This window comes from Ambystoma mexicanum, chromosome 7q, assembly GCF_040938575.1.
Source record: "Ambystoma mexicanum isolate Mex_15411 chromosome 7q, UKY_AmexF1_1, whole genome shotgun sequence".
Lineage (NCBI taxonomy): Eukaryota > Metazoa > Chordata > Amphibia > Caudata > Ambystomatidae > Ambystoma > Ambystoma mexicanum.
In genome coordinates, this window is record NC_090941.1 from 234,587,048 (window position 1) to 234,603,654 (window position 16,607).

Consider the following 16,607-nt stretch of genomic DNA (forward strand, 5'->3'; position numbering starts at 1 on the left):
AGGGGCCAATGAACGCCATTTCGGGCCCTCATCAGCATAATCATGCCAGGTCCATCGGTTGGGTGTTTCTGTGACTGACACAGAAAAGTTTCGGAAGTACAACCACCTGGCAGTTTGGCCAGGTACATGACATCTGCCCCATGGATAACCCCTATCTTGTGGAGAGGAATGTGCTCAAACTGAAAATGGTGGCCCCTTCCGGCAATCCCAGCTGCAATGTCTTAATAAGGTAAGGAAGTTTCCAATTATCTTAGTGGCATACCTTTAGTTGCAAAAAGTGGAGCACGCCAGTTCAATGTGCATTGGCCAGTATAAGAGAAGACATCTGTATGCCTCCATAAATAATTTTTTAAGGGATGACTCAAGGTAGTTTGCAGAGTTTTTGAGAAGTTAAGAGAGTTGGTGTCATGCTTCTGTCAGCTTCACACCATACTCATGCATCCTCAACACCCACAGTAGCACCCTCAGCAACCACAATGCTCACTGTCCCTCTGTTCCCCTCCCCTATCACTCACGTGAGCAGTGGTCTCCCTGTTTCCCTCTGAGTTGGCACACCTGTGCGGGGTATGGTGGGTGCAGCCTTTGGTCCCGCTCCTCTCCCTTTCTTCGTTGGCACCTGCCATGGCGCATGGGAGAAGGCATCCACCGGCGATTGCTTCCGCGTCGCGTTCCGCCTCGCTCCCGGTCACGTGACACAAGTGCGGGTCATGTGGCGCGGAAGCATTCCTACATAAACGCTGAATCGCCCGTGGTTCCTTGCTTCACAGCTGTTCCACGGAGCTCTGTACGGCGATCACAAACTTTACCTGCTTCACGGATCTCGACCTTGGAATTTCTCACAGACCTGCTTTCAGATTGTGCCTTTGTTACCTCAGCATTCGGAACTCATGGACTACCTGATTTTGGACCGGCTACTCGGACTGCTTCTGGATTACTCCTTTGTTTTGGCACTTCTGTACTTCCTTGGAGCAATCCTAGCTTCTTTGCCCATTCCAGGATACTTACCATTGACTTTGGTCTCCTTCACGACTCAGCTTCAGGTGGGCCAGCCGGAGTTTGCACTCTAGGCTTATACTCCGCATCTACCATCCAACCGGGATCCTGCTCACTTGTTCCTTCTAAATTACAACCTAGGCCCTTGAGGGTTAGGGGCTTCATCTCTGCCCCCTTAGGTAAGCCTATTGCCAGTCTTTTTGTATTCTTGTGTTTACTGTACTCACCTGGTGCTAATCAGCATTTTGCTTTTCAGTGGCATTGAGGTTCCAGAGTTCCACGGATCCGAGCTTCAACCATCACCCACCTGTGGCATTGAAGATTGCATAGAGAGTGTTTTACATTTCTCTCTGTGTGGTACTTGTGGACGGAGGATAGTTTTAACTTCACGACATTCAAGTCTTGACAGACTGTGAAGCCTTTTGTCATGTGGGTTATGGAGGGATCCGCGGAAGACCCCATGGACACAATGCTCCAGGCGATCACAGTACTAAGAGCTGACATGGCTGTTGCTACCACAGCCATTCACCACTGCCTGGATTCCATGCAGAGCATCCCCCACCCCCTCCTAGCGGCTACAGAATTAGGGGACACAACACCACCCCCTCCTCCTCCTCCTCAGGCTCCCAACAAACCAAAACCAAACCCTGTGGTTCTTCCATCTCCTTTTCCTTTGGCAGCCCCCGAAAGGTTCCAGGGGGACCCCAGAAAGTTTTGCACTTTTCTCAACCAATGTAAGCTGCATTTCCTGTGTAGGCCCGCCGCTTTCACTGATTCCACCATTAAAGCGGCCTTTATGTTGTCTCATTTGGCAGGCACCGCAGCTGCCTGGGCTAGCAACCTCCTCGAAAGTTATAGTCCTGCCTTATATGAATTCGACCTCCTGGTAGCAGAAATGTCACGTGTCTTTGATACCCATCACAAGGTCCTGTCCTGAGATTTGGAGTTGCTGGAGCTCCATCAGGGTAGATGGACCCTCATAGAGTACATCACCCGCTTCAACCAGCTGTCAGCAGAAACCTCATGGCCGGAATGTAAGTTCCACGACTTGGTGGACTTGGCTCTCCAGGTCGACGCACGCCGGTCTATACGTAGAGCTGAGGCCGGGTTCTCTGGTTCCCCTGTCCCGAATACCGCCCCTTCCTCGTCTGATTAACCAGCGGAACCGATGCAAGTAGGGGGAATCCGCAGTCCAGTCACACCAACAGAAAGGGAACGCAGAAGGGTTAATAATGCCTGTTACTATTGTGGCTTGGTTGGGCACTTTGTGAAGGAATGTCCATGTCGCCCAAAACCCAAGAACCAGGTTTTTCCGACAGTTCGATCATCCGTCTGGGGACTGGATCGAGCGCTTCTTGTCTTTCCCCGGATACCCGCTTTTGGTAGCATCAGACCCGTTGTTGTACAGGCAACCCTACAACCCGCACCAAACATCACACATCCTCTTAATATTTCATTGATTCAGGAGCAACAGGGAACTACATTGACATCACACTGGCTGTTTCTCTGAACCTCTCTTTAGTAGCCAAAACACGGCCTGAACCCATACAAGCTGTGGATGGTACTGACCTGGTGTCTTGTCCTGTCAAATAGCAGACCGCTCCCCTCACTCTTGTTGTCCAAACCACCCATAAAGAGACCATTAGTTTCGATTTGATATCCATGCAAAAGTTTGGTCTCATTTTAGGCATACCATGGTTACGACAGCATAACCCGCTCATTAACTGGAAAACGGGTTCAGTGTTTTTTGAGTCTGATGTTTGTCAGGATTTCTGTCTCTTGTCAACCCAAGGTGATGAAACACTGTTGCAAGCTCTGGGCACCATTGCACAACTTACACTGGAGGAATCCCGTGCTCTCTCAGTAGTCCCTTATGTAGTTGGTTTAGTTGTCGGCAGCATTCCGGAGATCTACCAGGATTTCCGAGAGGTCTTCGACCAGGGTTCTACAGAGGTTCTCCCACCTCATAGGCCTTACGACTGCCCCATAGATCTGCTCCCTGATTCTGTGGTCCCAAAGGGCCGTATTTATTCATTGTCCCCTTCTGAAGAACTGTGGAAACAGAACAATAATATGAGGCCGGGAAGCCCAAAAAGAAACACACCAACACAGGTTACAAAGAAACATACAAGTGCTTTATTTAAAAGCTACAACAGTTACCAAGTCAATTGACAAACGGATAGTTATTCGGTTCTCAGAATAATATAACGAACTTCAACGAGGGTTCGATGTGTTAGTGAGAGACCGCACATTGGAATACCCGGCCTTTTTATACAATTTGTCCAGCCCTTGGCCAACCCTCTTGCGGGTTAACCATTCTGCGAAACAGGTCTTTGGGTTCCTTGCCAGGTCAATCCTTTAATATATGCATTTCGATTAGTTTCACTGATATGGTTGTACATTTACATATAGGTCAATGGTAGGACAAGGTCTCAGTTCGCGACCCCGACAAGTGGCCTGCAGGCATATTAATTATTCAGTTGTACGGAGGTCACAACGGCCAGAATCTTACTCAGAATGTCATTCGGCCTCCATTTTGATGTTCAGGGTGATTTCTACATAGCAAGAGAACCTAAAATGGCGGCTCAATCCAATATGGCGACTTACATTACTTTCTCTAAGGTCAAGACCTTGCTGTGGAGTTTGTTCGCACATGATGTTTAGACAACTTGGCGTAGGCCAATACACATACAATTGTTATGATAGGAGGCATAATATTGTTTCTATTCCGACAAACCCTCCTTTTGGCCTATGCTAAGTGCTAATATCATTTCTAATGTCTTTGTAAATAACTCCATGCATTGTCGTCCATACATCCTAAATCGTTATCTGTAATATCTATAGCCATTAAGTCGTTCACCAGAACCTCTTGCAACACAAACTCTTTAGATGCTATATCTGGGGCATACATTTTATGCCCTATCGTGCTCACTGCCTGAGCGCAACATCCCCCTAGCATTGCACATATACTAGGTAGACATTTGATACAGCAACAAAGGAATAGCAGGATTCCCAAAATAACCAGTATAACAGAAAGCACCTTCCAACCCCAGGATCTTAGAGAATCCCAGAACCAAGCACTAATACTCCAATCTCCCACAGGAACATGCACTTCTGAACTAAGGACGTGCAAGTTCTGTATTGCTTTAAAAATTGTTGGTGAGGAATCTGGTACGAAAACACAGCAAGCGGACCCCACTAATTTACATACTCCACCACGTTCTGCCAGAATGACATCTAATGCCATCCGGGTTTGGAGCGCTACCAATCTTATTGCTTTCTGTTCCAGTGTCATATTGTAGAGTATATCTGTGGTCCGGTTGATGGTTCTCTCCAGTACTCTTGCTAGCCCCCTAATATTTTCAGAATTCGCTATCTGTCCCCAAAATGGCACAACTGATTTTGTTATATCTCCCAATATTTGCCCAGGGGTATCTCTGTTCTCGTCCCGCCGTGGGCGAGCCTTAGAAACTTCCAATGTACTAGCTATGAATACCCCAGGTAACAGGATTCCTAAATAACAGGTTCCCTGCCAATCCTTGGGCAACCAGGGAAATGTTGTAGTACCGCAAACGAAATAGACAGGCTCCCCTACATACAAAGGCCTGTTCTCTCCGGTCAAATTTACAACGTTCACACAACCTTCAAAATCTCCCATTGACCGGGTGCCATTTCTTTGTACACAAAAGGGGACTGAATTGGGGCTATGGTTAATAGAGTAGGAAGGAGGCACCGCGTCCTTATTGCCTATCAGAGCCATTTTAAAGGAAATTAGAGTTTGGAAAGGAAGAGACAGTTTATCAGATGGCCTAATAGAAGCAACATTAGGTTTACTTCTATTTGCAAAAAGCGAGCATCCCATGGGAGTCAATTCACGTTTCTCAAAATCATTTAAATTAGTTCCATCAAAGTTCCCTGAGATGCTGTCATTCCAACGGCCAAAGAATAGTGCTCTAAGAGAGGCATAGCAAGCAGTCGTTAAAGGTAAAGGGTGAATATACCATCCTAGCCCCTTGTTCCCATGTTGCGGTAAATGGGTGCAAATCCAGCAATTACTCTTATTACAAATGGCATGCGCTGAATTCATTATTATCATTAAAGTGTTATTATGGTACTTTTGTCTATGCTGGGAGTCCCTAGGTGACAATGTATGAAGGTGTACAGAGGGAGTCAAAGCAGTAGGTACAATTTCAATTGGCAGAAGAGGCTCTAGAGGATAAATTTCTTCGAAGTACCAGAGTCCCACGGCAGTAACTATACAAATTCCAATTACTATTAACACAACACAGCAATACGTTTTCGGGGCCCAGACACATTGTTCATTGTCCGAGTTGGTCACCCCCTTATTTACAAGTCCAATGCGAGAAGCAGCGGTGGAGGTGGCAGGCATTGTAGTTTCTCAATCGATGACCCCAATGTTTGTTGCTGGCGACACTACGGTCACGCGACTTCTTAGTCCTTCCCTAGCCCTGGCCAGCAGAATCCGCTTTCTTTCAAAAACTTTCTTTTGCAAGAACAAAACTCTTAATGACTCTTTTTTCTTCTCCAGATGCACAGGCAAAACCCATACCGCAGTCCTATTTTCTTCGTCGAAGGTTGTACCTGGTGATTCCGGTACTGTTTGATCCGGAAATAAGGTAACGTCATTTCCTGAGGGAAGCAACGTATCAGAGGCGATGGAAGTCGCAGAACTTGAAACAACGTTTTCTGGAAGTGACCTTTCCAAAGAGTGTGGAGACAAAATGGACAGTTCCCCAAGCTCCACGGGCTCAGAGAAATTCTCCGACACACTCACAGCGCTATTTGCTACTCCAGGATCTGAGATTGTAGCATCAGCGAGGGGTTCTGCTTCTTCTGTAACGTGTGGCGTCGGGTGAGGAATTTTCTTGACATGCGTCGCGTGGATCCAATGCTTCTTTCCAGCCACCCGCACTGCTGTCTGGGTGACCAACAGCACCTGGTAGGGTCCCCGCCAGCGAGGCGCGAGACAGGAAGACCTTTCGTAGGCCTTCACCAGGACCCAACTTCCAGGCTGAATATTGTGTCCTGGGCCCGTAAACCGTACAGGTAAAGCTAATTGAACCTGATGATAAATGAGATACAGATTTTTAGTCAACTGGTTACAGTAGTCTACAAGCAATACATGTTCAACCTCCCTCAGGGCTTTGGGCTTCGGAAGACCCCAAATATTAGCAAGTCTCCCCATCACTACCTCAAATGGAGAGAGCCCAGTCTTAGTTTGAGGTGTGGCACGCATGGCTAATAATACAATAGGTAAGGTGTCCGGCCATTTCAGTTTGGTGCCGGCGCATGTTTTAGCAAGCTCATTCTTTAGAATACCGTTATGTCTCTCTACCAACCCAGCACTTTGAGGATGTCTAGCCGAGTGAAATCGCTTTTCAATGTTTAACGCTGTGCATATCTGCAAAATTACTGCTGCAACAAAATGGGGACCGTTGTCCGACCAAATTACTCTTGGCAGCCCAAATCGTGGAAAGAATTCCTTTACCAAAGTCTTTGCAGTGGTCATGGCAGTAGCATCCTTAACGGGGAAAGCCTCAACCCATTTACTAAAAGCACAAATGATCACAAGGACATATTTTAGATTGTTACACCGTTCCATCTCAATAAAATCAAAGTGGATGACCTCGAAGGGAACAGAAGGAGGCCCAAAACTACCCCGTGGAGTTACTGTCCCCTTCCCCACATTGTACTGTAAGCAAATCATACAATTTTGAACATAGCGCTGTGCGATCTTCAAAATTTTATCATTTACCCAGACTTGTTGTAACATTTTCGTGATCTGCTGAGCACACACATGCGTAGGGCCGTGTGCCATCGTAACCATCGCCAGCAGATATGAATCAGGGAGCAACCATTTCCCTTCAAATGTATCCACCCAACACCCATTGTCATCTAGTTTCCCCGTCCCTTCGGCCCACCTTTTAGATTCTTCTATTGTGGCATCAGCTTGGATATCTCGCACAGACCCAATACCCTCATCCATTACATAGGCATTTTTTGTTTCTCTTAGAGCATACATGTCTGCGCTAAGGTCTGTGGCCGTTTGCCTGGCTATCTGGTCAGCAAAAGCGTTCCCCTTTCCCACATCACCTATGACCTTACGATGTGCTGCACATTTCATGATCGCTAACTGACTAGGGAGCGAGAAGGCCGAGAGCAATTGCACTATCAGGGGGCCATGCTGAATCTTGGTCCCATGTGAACCCTCTTTCCGACCAGAGCCTCCCAAAGTTGTGAGCCACCCCAAAGGCATACTGGCTATTAGTATATATGTTTACTGTATGCCCTTCGGAGAGTTCACAAGCTCGGGTCAACGCTATAATCTCTGCGGCCTGCGCAGAGTTATGCGGAATTCTCTTAGTTTCAACAACCGTACTCAATGTAGTAACTGCATAGGCAGCTGTAGATGTACCATCCAGGAGTTTGAAGCAGGAGCCATCACAAAACAGCTCCCCTTCCGCATTGCCCAAAGGAGTATCTATAAGGTCTATCCTGCCCTTCGTTTCCTGTTCAGTAGTATACAGGCAGTCATGTGATTCTTCGTCACCGCAAACAGTATTTTGCGGGAAAGGTAGGAGTTCAGCCGGATTAAGAACACAACACCTCTTAATTTGAATGTGAGGGGCAAACATAGTTAATTCATACCACGTCAGCTGTGCAGAGGTGAGGTGCTGTGTTTGGGTTTTATTCAATAGGACATCTACAGAGTGAGTTACCATCAGGATTAAATCATGGCCTAGGACCATTCCCTCACTCTGTTTTACAGAAGCGGCAGCAGCAGCGACAGCTCGCAAACATCTTGGCAAAGCGCATGCAACAGGGTCAAGGGCGGAAGAGTAGTAGCCGCACGGTCTATTCTTCCCTCTGTGTTCCTGTGTTAACACAGCCAAAGGACATCCATCACATTCATGCACAAACAACACAAAGGCCGTATTGTAATTTGGAGTACCCAGAACCGGTGCAGAGCATAACGCGGCTTTGAGAAGCTCAAATGATCATTGATGTTCCGACTTCCATGGCAGCGGCGAAGAAATGCCCTTCTTCGTCAAGGCCAACATCGGTTTTATCACTAGTGAGAAGTTCGGGATCCACAGCCTACAGTAAGAAGCCATACCTATTAAGGCTCTGACTTCCTTCTGTGTATTTGGGACAAACATGCCAGAAATGTGTTTTATTCTTTCAGGTGTCAATCTTCTCCCCTCCTTTGACAGGAGATAGCCTAAATAGGTGACCTCCTGACAACAATATTGAAATTTTTTAAGCAAAGCTTTATGACCGTGTTCAGCCAAATGAATAAGCAACAATACAGTGCCTTCTTTACAAGCACTTTCAGAATCTGCAGCTAAAAGCAAGTCATCGACATACTGAAGCAGTGTACAAGTAGATGGCAATTCAAGGGTGTCAAGCAGCTCTTTCAAAGCCCTACTATAAATGCTTGGACTTTCAGTATAACCTTGAGGTGCACGAGTAAATGTGAACGAACGTCCCCCCAAGGTGAACGCCAACAAATATCTACTCTCCTTGTGTATAGGAATACTGAAGAAAGCATTCTTCAGATCCACAACACTAAAGTGCGTAGCTGTAGCAGGGATCATCGTTAGTATCGTTGTCACATCAGGCACAATTGGAAATTGTGGGGCGACAACTTTATTAAAAGCGCGTAGATCAATTATGAAACGGAATGGGATTGCATTGTCGCCTTTCTTGTACACGGGTAAAAATCGGGCTGTTACATAAACTACCTGCAATCTCTTCAATCACTCCTCGATGCACAAAATCGGAGACAATGCACTTCAAATCACGCTCGCCCTCAACTGATATTTTATATTGCGGAATGCGTGGTAGTTTAACTCCATGTTTCAAAACTATTTTAACGGGTTCAATCTGTAGTAACCCAACATCATTGTCGTCAACCGCCCACAAACATTCCGGGACAATGCTAAGCTCAGGAGGCAATGGTCGAGTCAAAAACTGGTAGCTGGAAAGTTGCTGTGGTGAAACCGTCAGCTGCACTCCGTCAGAGGAACAATGAATTACTGCATTTAGTTTCTTCAACAGATTTAACCCCAGCAAATTCTCTCCACAGTTTGAAGTCAAGAGGAATAGACAGTGGTCCGTGAAGGGACCCAAAGAAACAGCCACCAGCGAAGAAACCGGACAAGCAACTGGTATGCCAGAAAACCCTACAGAAACATTAGTTTGCCCTGACAGTGGAATGTTTGGAACCCGAGAATGATCAATGGAGCACTTCTGTGCTCCAGTGTCTATCAAGAACTGATGTTTCCTATTCCCCACTAACAATTCAAAGTAGGGACCTTTTTGACTAACGGGAATAGGTGAGGGTTCCAAACCCTGCTTCGGGCAATCCTAACAAAATAAAATGTCGTCGGAAGGAAGCTCTTCAGAAAGGTAGGCAGCAGAAGGGTGATCAAATATGTTTCTCGTGTCCACACTCGAAGTCTGATTTTCCCGTGAAAAAGGTTGCTGAGGATCTTGCGAGAACTGACCTCTATCATGGCCCCCCTCTCCGGGGCGACCTCTAGGTCGTCTACCCAGACTCCCAAATGTGCTGTTTAACCTTTGGTGAAGGACAGGGCACTGTGCACGCCAATGACCTTCCTGGCGGCAATAGGCAGGTTGATTAATATTCACAGGACCCAAAGGAACGTTCCCTTTTGGAACATACTGACCTCTGGTCTGTGAATTACTCCCTCTGGGATTTCTAATAATTTGTTGTAACAATATTTTAGTCTTCAACTCTCCTTTCCTCTTCTCTATTCTTTCTTTTTTTTATTAACACGGTTCTCATAATACTGAGCCATGTGTAAAACTTCAGATTGGGATTTCGCCTGCCAAGCGCTCTCAGAGGACATAATCTGTGACTGGATGTCAGGCAACAATCCACGTACAAATTTGTCCACAAACAACCTTTTCCCAGACTCTGTGCCCAAGTCCTGTCCACTGAAGTCAGAGAATACCTGTTTGAATCTATTAAAGAATTCAGTGGCACCTTCAGTTTTTCCTTGAACACAGGCCGTAAGCTTGTCCCAAATAATTCTTTTCTCAGGAATTATGGTTTTCAATTTTGCGACAATTCTATCAGGCAAAGTGAGTATTACCTGAGGTGGTTTCTCACCAGCTGGTCTTTCCCCATCAAACCTAGTCATGTTAGCCCACGTATCTCCCAACCCTGGCACATCGTCTATTGTTCGAACCTGCTTCCATAAATCTACGGGCAGGAGTACAGGGAATAGCAAGTCAATATCACTTAAGGTGAACACAGAGGACTGTAAAATGGACTCTATCTCTTTGTAGAATCCTGTTGGATTTTTCCTAATATCGGGAATTGATTTTCTAATAGTGTTCACTTCCTGTCGCGAAAACGGGACGTGAACAAATTGCGATACATAATGTGCAGGGATCTCCACAGCGGGTGCACCTGTCCCAACGTTAGCGGGAATCTCAACTTTTGGGACAAATGTCGGAGGAACCTCTCTCATTGGCAACTGAGATATAGGTAACTCCGACCGCTTACTGAGCAACAGAGCCAGGTCGAGCGCTAAGGCAGCCGAAGAAGTGTCGGGCAAAAAAGCCCTCTTACAAATACTCAATAACTCTATAGGACAACTAACCTTCTTCCTTACACATTCATCCTGTAGGTACTGTACCATTACCTGAATCGCATTCCTCTGCATTTCTACTGAATACTGACTATACGTGTCATATACTTCATCCGGCGGTATCGATGAATCCGAGATCCATCGAATCGCATCTTTGGTACAAATTCGTACTTCCACCAATGCCGATCTACGTCACGGAAGGAACCGTTTCTGTACATACATACTGTCGTCTTCACCATCCTCATCCTGTAATCTTTCTAAGTCCCTCCTATACTCAAACAACCTCTCAACATGACCATGTACTTTCTCCTCAGTGTCCCTCGAAAGCGCTAAAGTATTCAGATCCCTCAACCCTTGTGGGAGATCCGTATTATGTAATCTACCCCACATTACACATAAATGAGTCCCCAAACCTTCAATAAAAACATTTTTCTCGGGAAAATTGCCCATATTTGATAATGTGGAGAAAACATCAGCTTGATCACCTCTCTCCATACAGTGCTTAGCCCATGAAAATAATTCCCGTTTCTTTTCTGCAGAGACAGTATTTCGAGTAACAATCTTTGACCCCGCACCCTGATCAACTTCAGTCAGTACAGAACCACTCGGGAGCAGAGGTGCGGGCAAATTCAATGGAGGTGCAACTATCGACGCAAGAGGAAGGGGTGGTAGGATAGGTGGAGAAACAACAACTAGAGGAATAGGAACAATCAGTTGTACAGCGGGAACAGGAATAACAGCAGAAATAACAGCAGGAATGGGCAGAACACCAGGGAGAGGATCATACTGAGGTGGCGCAGAGGCACCAGGCCTGCGTTCGTTTAACAATTTATCAATAAATTCTTCGGAAACATGGAAATCTTTAGAGGGATAGATTTTCTGGATACTGAGTAAGAAAGCCCTATCCATATTTTTGACTGACTCTGAATGTTTTTCCTTATCATATAACAACGCCTTTTCGGCATTTGTTTTATGACGGCCTGCATGTTTATCCCTACTTTTAAGCTGCTGCAACGCATCTTTTTTCCAATTCTGCAAAATATCAAATGCTGCAGGTCTGGCTTTCTTCTTTAGCAAGACCGATTCTAGGTATTCAATACGGGGGATCTCGAAACTACCATTGATTGGCCACTGAAATTTGGAGGCATGTCTGGTTTGTCTGTGCCAAATATCATTAAATACTATACTTCCAATGCCATGCTTACAGTACATAGTACACACCGGCGACCCCTCCTGTGGTGCCGGGCAGCTAAATTCCAAAGATTGTCGATCGCTGCGGAACAGAGCCCTAAAGCAGCTAGACAATTTCCCAGGCATTTCACAAAAAATTGGTGTTACCTGGTCAATAATTGTTTCTGCAGATACAATATGCCAAATTCAAATTGTCAGGGTTAAATTAAGAGTCGGGTCACGACTACACCTGACCTAACCTAAGGCGGACTGTACGGTTTACCAAAGAACTTACCTAACCAATGTTACCTTGTGTTTGGTGGTATCGACAAATCTGCCAGCCTCAAAAATGGACCCTCGTCAAGATGCCGTGTCAGATCACACGACTATCGTCCAAGGATTGGATCGTGCAGCGCTGCCGAGGTATAGCGTCTCGTTCGGTCGGGCCCGGAGTATCACACCGTCCGATCCCGGCGTCAATCCTTCAATGATCCGGCATCAATCTTGAGGGTCCCTATTCAGGCGCCAACTGAGGAAACAGAACAATAATATGAGGCCGGGAAGCCCAAAAAGAAACACACCAACACAGGTTACAAAGAAACATACAAGTGCTTTATTTAAAAGCTACAACAGTTACCAAGTAAATTGACAAACGGATAGCTATTCGGCTCTCAGAATTACATAACGAACTTCAACGAGGGTTCGATGTGTTAGTGAGAGACCACACATTGGAATAACCGGGCTTTTTATACAATTTGTCCAGCCCTTGGCCAACCCTCTTGCGGGTTAACCATTCTGCGAAACAGGTCTTTGGGTTCCTTGCCGGGTCAATCCTTTAATATATGCATTTCGATTAGTTTCACTGATATGGTTGTACATTTACATACAGGTCAATGGTAGGACAAGGTCTCAGTTCGCGACCCCGACAAGTGGCCTGCAGGCATATTAATTATTCAGTTGTACTGAGGTCACAACGGCCAGAATCTTACTCAGAAAGTCATTCGGCCTCCATTTTGATGTTCAGGGTGATTTCTACATAGCAAGAGAACCTAAAATGGCGGCTCCATCCAAGATGGCGACTTACATTACTTTCTCTAAGGTCAAGACCTTGCCGTGGAGTTTGTTCGCACATGATGTTTAGACAACTTGGCGTAGGCCAATACACATACAATTGTTACGATAGGAGGCATAATATTGTTTCTATTCCGACAGAACAGGCACTGAGAACTTATGTACAGAAATCCCTACAGGTGGGACACAAACGTCCATCCTCGTCCTCAGTGGCCAGTCCGATTTTCTTTGTCCCCAAGAAAGAAGGGGACCTTCGCTCCTGTGTGGACTACCGTCGGCTTAATGCCATCACTAAAAAAGACTGGTACCCCATACCTTTGATAACTCCCTTGTTGGACCGACTCACACATGCATCAGTGTATATCAAACTAGATCTCCGGGGTGCCTCCAACTTCGTCCATGTCCGAAAAGAAGACGAGTGCAAAACAGCCTTTTGCACTCGCTACAAGCTCTATGAATATATGGTCATGCCATTTGGACTATGAATGCTCCAGCCACGTTTCAGCGTTTTATGAACAAAGTCTTTAGTGACATATTAGATGTTTTCATGGTTATCTATTTAGACGATATCCCCATCATTTCACAAACTATGGAGGAACACATCTTGCATGTACGGGAGGTATTGGCTAGGTTACGTAAGCATTCCCTATTTGCTAAGCCCGAGAAATGCCAGTTCCACGCCAACAAGGTCGACTTCCTGGGGTTCCATATCACGCCCAATGGCTTAACCATAAACCAGGCCAAGGTCAAAGCAGTGTTGGACTGGCCGGTCCCTACCAATCTCAAAGCATTCAAATCATTTTTGGGTTTCACTAAATTTTATAGGCGTTTCACTTCTGGGTTCTCCTCTGTCATGGCGCCTCTCAACGCTCTGACTATCCCTTGTACCCATTCTTATGGTCAGAGGAACAACAGTCAGCATTCGATACCCTGAAAATGGCTTTCACCACTGCCCCAGTCCTCCAACACCCAGACCCTGAGTTGCCATTTTTAGTCGAGGCAGACGCCTCTTCCTTTGCCCTGGGAGCGATTCTATCTCAAGAGTGCCCCTCCACAGGCCGCTTACATCCCGTCGCATTCAACTCTCGTAAGTTCACCCCCACGGAAAGCCACTATAGGGTGACTGAAAAAGAGTTGTTGGCATGCATTCCAAGTGTGGCGTCACCATCTCCTGGGGACTAAGCATCGTAAAACTGTGTATTCAGACCACCGAAATCTCCAGGATCTGGCCTCACTCAAATGCATCAACAGCAGACAGGTTAGATGGCACTTATGTTTTGTCGTCTATGATTTCCAAATCAAACATCAACCAGGAACTGTCCATGGGAAGGCAGATGCCTTATCTCGCTCCCCTGATGGTGTTTTGCTGCCGACCTACCCTGAGCCCTTACTGGATAAACGTAACTTCATATGTTTATGCACTCCTTCTCTACCTCTCCTGGACTCTATCCGCACTTGGGTAACTGGGCACCCGAACCTACTCACGGAATGGGACTTGGTGCTGCACAAAGGATTACCCTTTTTTCAGGATAGGTTGTTCTTGCCCACATCAGAATCTCGTAACATCGCTCTGGAGTGGTCCCATGATCTGGCTATAAATGGACATCCTGGGCAAAGACGGACCCTTTCGCTCTTACAAAGCTGCTGTTGGTGGCCCTCCATGCGACGGGACATGGAGTGCTATGTGAATACCTGCTCTGTGTGTGCCCAGTGTAAACAGCGGAAGAGGCGGCCTTTGGGTCTACTGCGACCTCTACCCATACCGCCTAAGGCATGGCACACCCTTACCATGGATTTTGTGATGGACCTACCTAGGGTACAGGGTTTCGATTCCATCTGGGTAGTTGTCGACTCATTTACAAAGATGGCCCAGTTCATTCCGTGAGCGGGCATTCCTTCCGCCCCTGTCCTGGCGGGATTGTCTTTCAGGTCTGTGGTTTGTTTGTTTGGCTTACCTTCTGTCTTGGTTTCCGATAGGGGGTCTCAATTCACCTTGCGCTTTTGACGGGCCCTGACCAAGTTGATGGGGATAGATTCTCGTTACTCCTCGGCCTACCATCCGGAGACGGATGGACAGACCAAGAGACTCAATCAGATCATGGAGCAATACTTACATTGCTTGACGCTTCAGCATCAACAGTCCTGGTTTCGCATCCTGCATCTAGCTGAATTCGCATACAACAACGCTGTACATGCCTCAACAGGCTTTTCACTGTTCTATGCTCTCTATGGTCAGCATCCTCGGGTTTTGCCTGTCCCTGATTTCTCACTTTCGGGCAACCCAGCCGCCTCCGTCTGTGTCCGTGACGTGTTGGGGATAGGGTCTGGCTGTCCTCTCTGCATCTTCGGTTGCCGGGTTGTCGGAAGCTGCTTCCCCATTTTATTGGTCCCTACATTGTCTCACGGGTGATCAATCCCATGACTTATCGGCTTTTGGTCCCGCGGTCCTGGCGGCTTCACCCGGTATTTCATACTTCTTTGCTCAAACCATGTCCCGGCCCTACTCGCCTTCGTTCCCCTGCTGCTCCATTTTATCCCGCTTCCCTGGATGCGTTTGTGGTGTCTGGCATCCTGGGTTCTCTCATCTTCAGGAGAGGTTTGTAGTACTTAGTGGATTGGGAGGGTTATGGGCCCAAGGAGCGCTACTGGGTCCTGCTAGGGACATTCATGCACCCCGCTTGGTCTCCCATTTCCATAGGGATCATCCGTCCTGCCCATGGGGTTGTGGGCCTTTGGGGGGGCTCTGTCACGCTTCCATCAGCTTTGCACCATACTCATGCATCCTCAACACCCACAGTAGCACCCTCAGCAACCACAGTGTCCACTGTCCCTCTGTTCCCCTCCTCTACCACTCACATAGGTCCAAGGTCACGTGAGCAGTGGTCTCCCCGTGTCCCTCTGAGTCAGCACACCTGTGCGGGATATGGTGGGTGCAGCCTTCGGTCCCGCTCCTCTCCCTTTCTTCGTTGGCGTCTGCCATGGCGCATGGGAGAAGGCATCCACGGGCGATTGCTTCTGTGTCGCATTCCTCCTCGCTCCCGGTCACGTGTCACAAGTGCAGGTCACGTGGCGCGGAAGCATTTCCTACATAAATGCTGAATCGTCCGCGGTTCCTTGCTTCACAGCTGTTCCACAGAGCTCTGTACGGCAATCATGAACTTTACCTGCCTCACTGATCTCGACCTTGGAATTTCTCACGGACCTGCTTTCGGATTGTGCCTTTGTTACCTCAGCATTTGGTACTCAAGGACTACCTGATTTCAGACCGGCTACTCAGACTGCTTCTGGATTACCCCTTTGTTTTGGCGCTTCTGTACTATCTTGCAGCAATCCTAGCTTCTTTGCCCATTCCAGGATACTTACCATTTACTTTGGTCTCCTTCACAACTCAGCTTTAGGTGGGCCAGCCGGAGTTTGCACTCTCGGCTGATACTCTGTATCTACCATCCAATGGAGATCCTGCTCATGTGCTCCTTCGGAATTACAACCTAGGCCCTTGAGGGTTAGGGGCTTCATCTCTGCCCCCTTAGGTAAGCCTATTGCCAGTCTTTTTGTATTCTCGTGTTTACTGTACTCACCTGGTGCTAATCAGCATTTTGCTTTTCAGTGGCCTTGAGGTTCCAGAGTTCCACGGACCTGAGCTTCCACCATCACCCACCTGTGGCCTCAATGATTGCATAGAGAGGGTTTTACATTTCTCTCTGTGTGGTACTTGTGGACGGAGGATAG